This window comes from Mytilus edulis, chromosome 14, assembly GCF_963676685.1.
Source record: "Mytilus edulis chromosome 14, xbMytEdul2.2, whole genome shotgun sequence".
Classification (NCBI taxonomy): domain Eukaryota; kingdom Metazoa; phylum Mollusca; class Bivalvia; order Mytilida; family Mytilidae; genus Mytilus; species Mytilus edulis.
Genome location: NC_092357.1, coordinates 59,108,630 through 59,120,837, shown reverse-complemented (window position 1 = coordinate 59,120,837; position 12,208 = coordinate 59,108,630). Strand labels below are relative to the sequence as shown.

At 31.7% G+C, this 12,208-nt stretch overlaps 1 protein-coding gene across 1 annotated transcript in view; it reads left to right on the top strand.

Annotated features, from left to right (window-relative positions):
• Positions 1 to 11,843, top strand: part of LOC139503755 (uncharacterized) — a 39,333-nt gene extending 27,490 nt beyond the window's left edge. The window contains exon 5 of the mRNA XM_071293609.1: positions 11,732 to 11,843. The gene's annotated coding sequence lies outside the window, so the exon portion shown is untranslated. The remainder of the gene's footprint in view (positions 1 to 11,731) is intronic.
• The last annotated feature ends 365 nt before the right edge of the window (positions 11,844 to 12,208 follow it).

Below are 12,208 nucleotides of genomic sequence, written 5' to 3'. Positions count from 1 at the left end.
GTGGTCGTGTGGTCTAGCAGGACGGCTGCAGTGCAGGCGATTTGGTGTCACGATATCACAGTAGCATGTGTTCGAATCCCGGCGATCGAAGAACCAAAAATTTGCGAAAGCAAATTTACAGATCTTACATTGTTGGGTTGATGTTTAGACGAGTTGTATATACATTATGTACACAGCCATGTATCACCATCATTGATGGCGATCCGATGGATACATCTGTTGTAGAGTTGTCACTGACTCAGACGTACTTATAAATATAATTATTTTCTGTGACTGTATATTACAGCAAATTTACAGATCTAACATTGTTGGGTTGATGTTTAGACGAGTTGTATATATAGCAAATTGCTTTCGTAAATTTTTGGTTCTTCCCTCGCCGGGATGTATATCTTTCTATATATATATAAGAGCCCAGGTGGTCGTGTGGTCTAGCGGGACGGCTGCAGTGCAGGCGATTTGGTGTCACGATATCACAGTAGCATGGGTTCGAATCCCGGCGAGGGAAGAACCAAAAATTTGCGAAAGCAAATTTACAGATCTAACATTGTTGGGTTGATGTTTAGACGAGTTGTATATATATATATATATATACTTGATAAAACGATGTTTGTTGGCAATATACCCAAAAAGAGTCTTAACCTTGCAATCTATCTTGAATAAAATAAATATTTTCCTCTCTCACATTTTAAAGAATACAGAAGTAATTAAAAACCTGGCTATACCGATGAATATTGTTATTTGGAATATAATGATATTATATTTATCTATAGCTAGAAGACAGTTATGTAGCAAAGATTTATGGATTTATTGTTATTCATGGATGCAATTTTTTGTGGATTTCGTGGGAACCACGAATTCTAATGTACAACAAATACTAGTAACTTATTTTCTTTAAGGTTATATGCAGACTTTTGCGAAACCATAAAATCAAATATTCACGAAAATGCAAGGTATCTTTGTTACATCTCAATATGATTTAAAAAGACAACATCGAGTTCATATACAATATTTATATATTGCAAACATGTAACCAACTTTTCACATCGAGCAACAACCTTAAAACTGACCAGAATCTACATTAAATCTGTCTTTATCTTTGTATTTTAAACATATTTGAATAACCAGAAACTTTAAGTGTTCTTCAGTGGCGACTTTAGGACCATAGATAATTAGCACTAATTAATTGTGATAGTTCTATAGAGTTCATTCAGATGCTAAGAAAATATAACTATTTAACAGTTAACAGGTGTCACAGTTAAAGTTCTTGTAATATTAAAATAAGACTTTTAACAATCTTCAATACACGAAAACTGGTATCCACAAAAATTAAGGAATCCACAGTATTAATATGTTGTTCGTGTGTCTTAGAAAAGAGGACATACGTCTTAACCGATAAACAGACGTCATAAAATATGCCAAAAGAAAATGGAAGATCTGCAATCAAAATGTTTTACACATTGCCTAAAATAGTTCATACAGTATCTCAAACTTTATATATATTCAATAGGAATGCACTGGGTTCAAGTGACTCAGACATTTTATTAGCCAATTGACACTGTAAACAATTCTGATCATCCGTTTTCCCTGTTAGTGTTACTTTCAAATATAAACCAAATATAATTTTCTCATTATCAAAAGTACGTGACGTTTTTGGTAATAGAGGAAAACAATTTCTAACACATACGGAACAGATCACCTGTATTTACCCTATGTCAAATTGAAAGAATTTGTGATTGTAATGATTATTAGATAATTGATTGTTATGTTTGTTTTTTATGGATTAGTACTGACTATTTTATCCATTGTATTGGTTTTTAGTTATAATAGCCGTTTTTGAATTCTACAATCTTATGAAGCCAAAGCTTGAAAGGCCGAATATGCACCTATTATATAAGAGTACATTGTTTAACTGAGTGATGAAAATTTGATGCGAAACACTCTCAAAAACTGCAATGAATAGCTGTTACCTTAAACTACGGAGTTTGTTTGTTTAAAGATGACATTTTTTTTAGAAGAAGAATAACTTACGGACCATAATGGTATATGAAGTTGTGTAATCTTGATAATTACACATCCATATAGTTCCATTGTCTGTCATTGATAAAGGATTAGTGGTGACAAAAATGCCACTGGCGTTGCTTCCAAAAGTGTAATTTTCTGTACGAACATTCGTACAAAAATCAGGAATACAAGTTGTATAGATATGCGTTTCTCCCTTCCATTGTGCAGGTTCAGTGAAATTTGGTATAATACATGATAACATTAATGCAGAGCCCGCTTCGAGAGAACCTTTTCCAATTATGCTGATTTCACCTTAAAAAGATATCATAATAATTCTAGACCATTATTTGCACATACGAAAATATTCATTACGGATGAAATGTTAAGTTTTTGTTATTTGATTCGGACGAAGCTGTATGATATACCTCAATCAGACATCAATGACATAAGATTAAATCCCTAATGATATACTTATTTTAAAACATTCTGTATAAATATCGATATTATTATCAATAAAGTAAAACCCAACTAATTATTATTATTCCCAAAATATTCATGATATTTATAATTGCGATATATATAATTTTTGTCATTATAATGGAATTTTATGCGACTGTAATGGTTTACCTAGCTATAAATATAGGCTTAACCCACCATTTTCTACATAAGAGACTCACGTACCAAGTACCAAGTCAGGAATATGACAGTTGTTATCCGTTCGTTTCTTGGGTTTCATCTTTTGATATTGAACATGCTTAGGGACTTCACGTTTTGAATTTCCTCGGAGTTAAGTATTTTTGTGATTTTGCTTTTGTCACTGTCTGACGATACCATTTTTTTTAGCATTACAAAAAGTCGACTATTAAACACGTCTTTATGCTTTGTATTTATGAAATGAGTTAAGCTCTTGTCATCTAATTTTTATGATTAGTTGGTTCTTATGTTGTACTGTTGTACTGTTGTTAACTACTCTCGTACGTTGCTTAGAAATATATGTATGAGAACTTACTAGTGGTTATTTGGCTAGAAGATGTTGATGATACTATAAATAAAACATTAAATAATATGAACAGTATTGGTTTTCGATATCGAAATGTTTTATTTCATACACATGTATCAAACGCTTTATATTGTCCGTACAAAACTGTTATTTCATATATTTCAATATCAACACAAATTCATTAATCATTTAACCTTCTACGCTATTACAGATTACAGATTATGTATTAATTAAGGATGTACTTAGGTGAGGTTTTGGAATTTGTGTCATATGTTTAGACTCCTTGGTGTTTTTCCATACAATAAATGTAAAATATTTTGCCCCATAACACCCATTTATCTTAATAGCTCATGAAAGGTCATTTACCAAAATTTTAGAAGATTCTTACTTTTCTTTCTTTTGTTTTGAGACCTAATAATACCAATGCAAATATAAGGTAAAAGTCCGAGTCAGCCTTTTCCCGCCATATTTTAAATCTCAAATATCTTGAAAAGGAGGTCCATGACCTATCAATATTTTTAGCTTATTGTTATCCTTAATTGATGCTCTACCAGCTTATAGTATCAATTTTAACTTCTTAATTTATTAGTTTTCACCTAACCTCACCTAAGTACATCCTTAAATTGAAGCATTTACTAGATAATATAACATAGATGAGAGAACTTATAAGTGGTAGCTACTGCAATCTTTAAATGTTCCTAGTATCGTTCTTCCACTTGATTGCATTTTGGATTTGGAATATGGCAGTTGTTATATAATAATTCGTTCCGATGTATATTGCTTTGGCGTTCGTTATTGTTGCACTTTTGTGTTTCTGTTGTTCTGTTATTTTTCTCTTATAGTTGATGTATTTCCATCGGTTTTAGTTAGTAATCCGAATTTTATTTTATTTAATCGATTTATGACTTTTAAAGTGAAGGCATACTACTATTAATCTTCATCATTATTATTAATCCCTTTTTGAATAACTGACCGCAATAAAAAATAGGCACGTGACTTATCATTTTTCTGTTTCCTAGTGACCTACCAGGTAATATTTCAAAAGTCAGGATCACAGCGAGAAACAACAACGTTGTCATGTCTACCTCGAACCAAAATTTCTCTGACTTTTACTGAAATAAAATGCATTGTTGTAGTAGATTTTGTTTGTCTTTTACATAGTGACCAACTTCATCACATGTTTGGCTTTTACTGGTATATCATCAGCTATTTGCATTCACATTTTCAAAACTCGAACAATCGTCTTTAGTGATGATTGAAATAGAGAAAATGATAGCTAACAATTGAAGAGTATGTAACCATAAAAGTCATATATTGGGGTTATTAACCCTTATGTTAGAACAAAAGAATCAGACAACATGCTGTAGATTGACAATTCAGATAATAAGTTTACAGTTGTGTTGTCTGTTTCGAATTTTTATATATTTATGATTTATACATTGTCTTAACTCCTTGATCTTCATTTTACTATGGGATTTTTGTAGGGTCTGCTAACAAAAATCAAAACGTACAAACGCATACACGTATTTTAATGTTTCATTTTTGTATGAACTTTATATGAATATAATTTTCGAATTGTGAATAGAATATCAAAAAATCGAATATAGAAGAATGCTATTTGTATATGCGTATCGCTTCTCTATTCATTACTCGTAGCAGTCTTTTTCAACGTAGATCGAATCATACACAAAACCAATATCAATATCGTTACTGAAACAAAGACAGTTTAGTGAGTAGAAAATTAATCTGTAAATGGTCTTTTTCGCAAGTTTTGTTAAACGTAAACCATACATTCACAGACATTGTTTCTAGATCAAACTTTACAAAAATAAAAAAAGAAACAAAAACAAACGTTGCACATTTTTCAAAACTATACTAAATAAACCAGTTTAAGTAATTAGTTCGCAAAGTTTAAGTGATATGCAATGGTAAAATGTGTACATACATTTTGAAATATAAATAAAATTGAGAATGGACATGTGGAATGTGTCAAAGAGACAACATCCCGACCATAGAAGAACAGATAACAGCAGAAGGTCACCAACAGGTCTTCAATGCAGCGAATAGTTCCCGCACCCAGAGGCGTCCTTCAGCTGGCACTTAAACACATATATATACTAGTTCAGTGATAATGAACGCCATACTAAACTCCAAATTGTACACAAGAAACTAAAATTAAAAATGATACAAGACTAACAAAGTCCAGAGGCTCCTGACTTGGAACAGGCGCAAAAATGCGACGGAGTTAAACATGTTTATGAGATCTAAACACTCCCACTATACCTAAAGCCAATGTAGAAAAGTTAAACCATAACAATACGCACATTAAAATTCAGTTCAAGAAAAGTCCGAGTCTGATGTCAGAAGATGTAAGTAAAGAAAATAATCAAAATGACAATAATACATAAATAACAACAGACTACTAGCAGTAACCTGACATGCCAGCTCCAGACTTCAATTAAACTGATTGAAAGATAATTATGTCTTCGTCATATGAATATCAGGCGCAATCCTTCCCGTTAGGGGTTTAGTATCATACTATCATAACATATATGAAAAGAACATAACCCGTGTCATGCCAACAACTGGTTTTTAAATGAATGTATATAGTTCCGATGCAAATACCCTATAAATGAATCAATATTAACGCCAAAATATGCAATCTTTAATGACCTGACAACAGTATCGTAATTATATCCCTTCTTAGTAAGATTTTGTTGGCTTCTGATGTGAATACTGACATTTTTGTGCTTTATAAAGAATATTTCCATAAAAAATTGGATGTGAAATTCCTGAAAGTATAAGAAGTCTGCATGTTGATCTATATTTACGAATGATGGTCTTATACCGATGATAAAATTTAGTAAATGTTTTGACTAGTTTGTGATATCGAAAACCCTGGTGTAATAATTTTTCAGTAATACATAAATTTCTCTCGTTAAAACCTAAAACATTGTACATCCACGAGCGAATCGTACAAGTTGAGATATATAAACACCGTAAGATGGTGACAAGGGAACGTCACCATCTAAGAATGGATAATTAACGATAGGAAATGAAAAATTTTTGTCATAAATTGTAACTCATAGCTATACAAAAACAGGTCCGCAATAAGTGATGCACAGTTTGTCCACATTGGAATTCCGATAACTTGACGATATACGGAATCTCCAAAGCGAACAAAAATGTTATCTAGTAAAAATTCAAGGGCATCTATAGTATCAAAGCATGTCCAATTGACATAGTTGTTTTGTTTATTGCTACTAAATGACCTAAAAGAGTTTGAACATATATATTCACATTTTGACTTTTTAAATGCCCATTTAATTAGGTGTGTGAATTCTTTTTTTAATGTGATTGTGAGGCAATGTGGTATAAAGGTAGAAAAATCAAAACTTTGAACAGATTCAAAATCACCAATATAAGCATGCAATTTATCAAGTACTTCCAACGAGTTCTTGACACTCCAAAACGAATTAATGCCACTATTTTCGAAGGCCTTATTTGAACAATTTATTATCAGGTTTTTGATTGTACCAAGTGAACTGGTAAGAAGAATAGACAATTTAGTAGTGGAACACTCTTGAAGACGAAATAAATCTATATTTGTAAGGTGTTTTATGTAGCTTCGGAAGCCAATACATATTTTAATCGTATTTGGTTCTGCTTGTAAAGCGGTAGCTAAAAGTTTATGTTTGTTACAGATGTCGTTTTCTGAAAATGGAGTGAGTTGGAATGTTGGTGAATTGGTGATTTCATTTTGCAGAACCTCAATGTAAAATTTACGTCAAACAATAATAAGATTATTAGCAGCTTTATCGGCCGGGACAGGAACAAATTCCTTTGCTAGTTCTTTTAGTTTATGTTTGATACGAGAAATAAATTTATTGTGGTTATTGTTCAGAGTAAAATGTTCTTTAAAATGTTGAATACGTATATCAACTACGTTCATTACAGAATTAAAAAAAGAGTTCAAAGATTTTTTGTCAGCTTTTTCCCGTTTTATCCAGTTCAAACAGTAAGTACGGAGTGAGTCGTGGATGATATTACGACACTCATTCCAATTAATAAGTGACGGGGACGATATTTAGGTCCTTTAATGAGGAATGATTTTAACTCTCGGTCTTGAACGATGTTAAGATCTCCTGTTATAACATGGGAAATGGGTCCATAAATATATTCGGAATTACTGCAATTACATAAAGTAGGTGTATTTTCACTGATATTAACATCTTTACACAATTGGCTATAATTAAACACAAATTTCCGGGTAGAACTTTTGTAAATATAACAAATAAGAGGGAGCTCAGTATTATCAAAATATCCAGGAATTTGTTCTTTAACAGAACGGTCGTTAAAAATACCGGCAGTATTTACAAAATCAAAACCTTAATTGACATACTTTATTTTAATAAAATGTTTTTTATGATCTTCAGGGCGATCAATTTTGGGAAACAGTTTAGAATAACAATATGACAATAACAATATTATAATTTGAACGATTTCATACTTAGGACTGCTATATGAAATTGTGTTGCAATCCTCTAAAATTGTATTTAACTTATTAACCGGTAATGCACAGAGTTTTGTTAACAGATAATGTCTGCCGTTGTTTTTTTTGAAATAGAATGTTATTCGAAGGCCGGCTAGTTTTACAATAGAACATAGAAAACGAAAGCAAAACCGAGGGGCCAGATTTCTGGGTAGTCTAAAAAGAGGAATATCAAAAATGCTGAAAAAAGTATTGAAATGTTATTTTGGAGGGTTACGAAAGTAAAACATCACATAATGAGGCGAGACTGCTTACATTTTAAGGTATTTGTTTGGTCGGGTCTGTTTTACTCAGTATCAAATTTGATTTCTAATGTTTGTGTTAATAGCTTGTCATATCCTTTCGTCGTATTATTTTCGACCAAATTGGTGTCTCTTTTTATTGAAATGTTGATTATCGATTTGAACATGTCTTTTTCTTTTTTTATATAAAATGTTTTCCCGTCGAAGTCTTTATTGTGGCTCGTATCCGATAAACACTCGTACCAGTATTATATCCCACAAAACACTGCATACTAACAACCTAGTTTTAGTCTTTTATAAAAGGAATTAAAATCCGAATCTATGGTGAACTAAATTTGGTAACCCTTCATATGCAAAATGAATATTTCCAAAAAGTTTTCCCGTTATTAATTATTTAAAACAAACTGTGATTTATCCACGGTGACTGGTCCGCGACAGTCAATAATAATAAAAAACTAAATAGTTTGAACTAAACTTAAATATACTACATACCTAAATATCCTGGATAAATTAGATCTGCAAAGTAAGTATGAATTCACAAATATATCACTTGATTTCTGGCGCTAGGTAGCACAAATGAGATAACACTATGCAACGTAATCTGTTTTTATATGAATTAAAACATGACTCATCATCGTATTTATTCGATTTAAGTCATAAAATGTTCAAAAACTTATCGTTGATTGCCATTTCCACGAAAAAAACATTTGTCGTCCTTCATTCTTTATTGATACACACCCACGACTGACAAAACAAAGTTATTTATAACACATGCAGTTTGAAAAATAAACCAAAATTATAGGCAAATTTATAAATTGAAAAGAATGAAACTGTATGTTTTCGGAAATTTCATTACCGACTTTGTATATATAAACGCATCTTTGGTTCTTAGAGCATTCGACAAGAGCGCTCAAAATTGTACAAAGACAAAGATTGGTTACAGAACTACTGTGACACTGCTTATTCGCAAAGTAACCATAAATGAATTTTTAAGAATTCAATAGAACTTCAGTAAAATTTGAAATCTCGATCATTTTATGAAATAAATCATTTTTTCCCCAATACCAATATCTTTAATCTGAACATCTGATTCATGAAAAGCCACTATATGTTTTTGTTAATTTTTGTTTATGCTTTGTACAAATCAGACGAGTGAAGCTTTTTATAACTGAATTGATATAGGAAGATGTAGTATACGTGCAAATGAGACAACTCTCCATCCAATTCACAATTTATAAATTAAAGTAAACCATTATAGGTCAAAGGACGGTCTTCAACACGGAGCCTTGGCTCACATCGAGCAGCAAGCTATAAAGGACCCCAAAACATACTAGCGTTAAATTAATCAAACGTGAAAACCAATGGTCTAATCTATATAAAAAACACGAGAAACGAGAAACGAGAACCACTTATGAACCACATCAACAAACGACATCTACTGACTATCAGATTTCTTACTTAAGACAGGTGCAAACAATTGCAGCGGGTAAGACTTTAACAAAGTCTTTAGCAATCAGAGCAAACTATCATTTAATAAAGTTCTACATTTGCATTATATTAAAAAATATTAAATCATTTGCGCATCAATTGGCAGATAGAATAGTTAAAAGATGGCAATGTTTTCACATGAAAATGCTTATGCCAATGTTTGAATGTGTTCTAAAAATAGTATTGATTATTTCAAAAATTTAAATGGCATATTTGTACTTTTGATGGTATACACAGAGTCCCTAAATGTTACGTTTCCCAGATAAATGTTACATAACATTAATTTACAAAACTTTTACAAGACGATTTCGGCATATCTCATGGTTTTCTCATAGACAGGCTCTTAATATATAATGATAAATGTTACCTCATTATAACATAATTGTTTTTTAAAAATACATGAATATAGCATGCGTATGTGTGGTTAATATTTGATATTAAAGAGTATTGTTGTCAATATAATGGAATATGAAGCGACTGTCATACAAGTGAGAGGTTTAGCTAGTTATAAAACAAGGTTCAATCCACCGTTTTCTACATAAAAAATGCCTGTTCCTAGTCCGGAATATTACAGTTTTTATCCAGGCGTTCGATGTGTTTCAGCTTTTGAATTTTCCTCGGAGTTCAGTATTTTTGAGATTTTACTTTTTCTACGACCGGTAATCGATACAAAGCAGGAGATACTTATCCTACCAAGTCAGATTGTACAACTTTGGAGAACTTGTTACTTTATAAGCTTTTTTCACTGATTCAAATGGATTTGCCAACTTAAAACATAGAAATATAGTATACTGCAATGCGAAATCGAACTTCGATTACAAATAATTAAATGTTTTATATCAAAGTTGTGTGTTTATATCAAAGCTGTGCCCCTCTTCTTGCCGACTTGTTTCTTTATTATTATGAGGCTGACTTCATACAGGAACTTCTTAAGAAGAAAGATAAGAAGTTAGCAATATCCTTTAACTCTACTTTCTGCTATATAAGTGATTTTCTTTCACTAAATAATTCAACATTTGGCGACTATTGAACTAGAGATAAAGGATACAAATGATACAGTTAAGTTGGCCCCATATATTAACTTACATCTAGAAATTGACAATAAGGGTCGATTGAAAACAAAACTTTACGACAAAAGAGATGATTGCAGCTTTCCAATTGTGACCTTTCCATTTCTAAGTAGCGACATGCCAGCAGCACCTGCATACGATGTATACATCTCCCAATTGATACGATATTCCCGTGCTTGCATTTCCTATCATGATTTTCTTAATATATATCTTAACATATATAGACCAACAAAACCCAAGAATCTTTACAATAATTTACGCCTTGAATTTTTTTTTAGAAAAATCTATGATTTATTGAACAGGGACTATCAAATATCTGCCATATTTCTTATTCCTAAGTGATGTGTGAATTAGCCATTTCAGAATCTATTTCATTCTGTGTAATAATCAAAAGTGTACATCAAAGCGTCGTGATTGGTTAAAAACGTCATACACAATTGAAATTCAACTAATGTCCTGAAGTTTTTTTTAAATTTTTGGTGTACGAACAATAAAATCACCTATAGTCCTTAAGATTCTGAAACGGTTGCACCCATACACAACTCTTGGCATTCACATCTAGTTACACTGTTCAATGTGGATTCATTTATTTTCGTGGGTATCAATTTTCGTGGATTGAGGAAAACTTGATTTTTCGGGGATATAGTTGTTATGGGTTTGTGAATCTTTGCATACAAAGCCTATAGGAAGTTAGTAACTCGTTTAACATATGAATGTACGGTTCACCTGTACCAACGAAACCAACAAAAATTGGTATCAACGAATAATAATGATTCCACAGTAGTTAAATGATGTTTCTTCACATTCAGTACTTAAGGTGTCCTTTGTTTGTGCTCACGTATTTCTTCTAAGTCATTTGCATATTTGAATATTCAAAAGATTACCTTATCCAATTAGAAATATGAAAGTTGATTTCCCGTCATTTTATTGGTTGATATAGTCAAACGTTAGATTTTTGTCAGTTTTTAAGGTTTTCCCCGGCAAAATTTGCCTTGATGCTCGGTATTCTATTCTTTCTGAATCAAATAGCAAATCAAATTAACTCTCGTTTTCTTTATAATCATATATTTAATTAATTTACCAAGAAAAATATCACGGGAGAATAATTTAAAAAGAACCCAACATTATATTTTTTAAGTTACAGAGGTCACTGTTTTTACAGGTGATTTTGGTCCCTTTATAGATTGCTGTTCGGTATGAGTCAAGGCTTTGTGTTGGAAACCGTACTTTGACCTATAATGATTTACTTTTACAAATTGTGACTTGGATCGAGAGTTGTCTTATTGGCAATCATAACATATCTTCATATATCTATCACTGTCTATGATAACTGTTGAAAGGTTTATATGGTTTCATAGATATTTATGCTTTTTTGTAGATTGCGATTTAGAAGAAAAGTGGATTCCACCAGCATTACGCATTATAATGAAATATGACAACGCATTTTTGTTGAATTCCTTTTATCAAATAAATAATAAATGCTACCTGAATTGTATTTGAAAAGATCTTTCGGAATTTTGGGTTCTCATGCTCTCCAGCTTCGTACTGGATTTGCCCTTTTTATAATCTTTTTTTATTCAAGCATCACTGATGAGTCTTTTATAAACGAAACGAGCGTCTGGCATACAAAATTTCAATCCTGGTATCTATGACGATTGGGATATGTTTATCACAAAATAAACATTTTGAAATCTTCAATACTTACTAAGAAGAAAACATCAAGTGAGAGGTTTGGCTAGCTATCAAACCAGGTTTAATACACCATTTTCTACATAAGAAAAGGAGTGTTAAGTCAGGAATAGGACAGTTGTGATCCATCCGTTTTATGTGTTTGAGCTTTTGATTTTGTCATTTG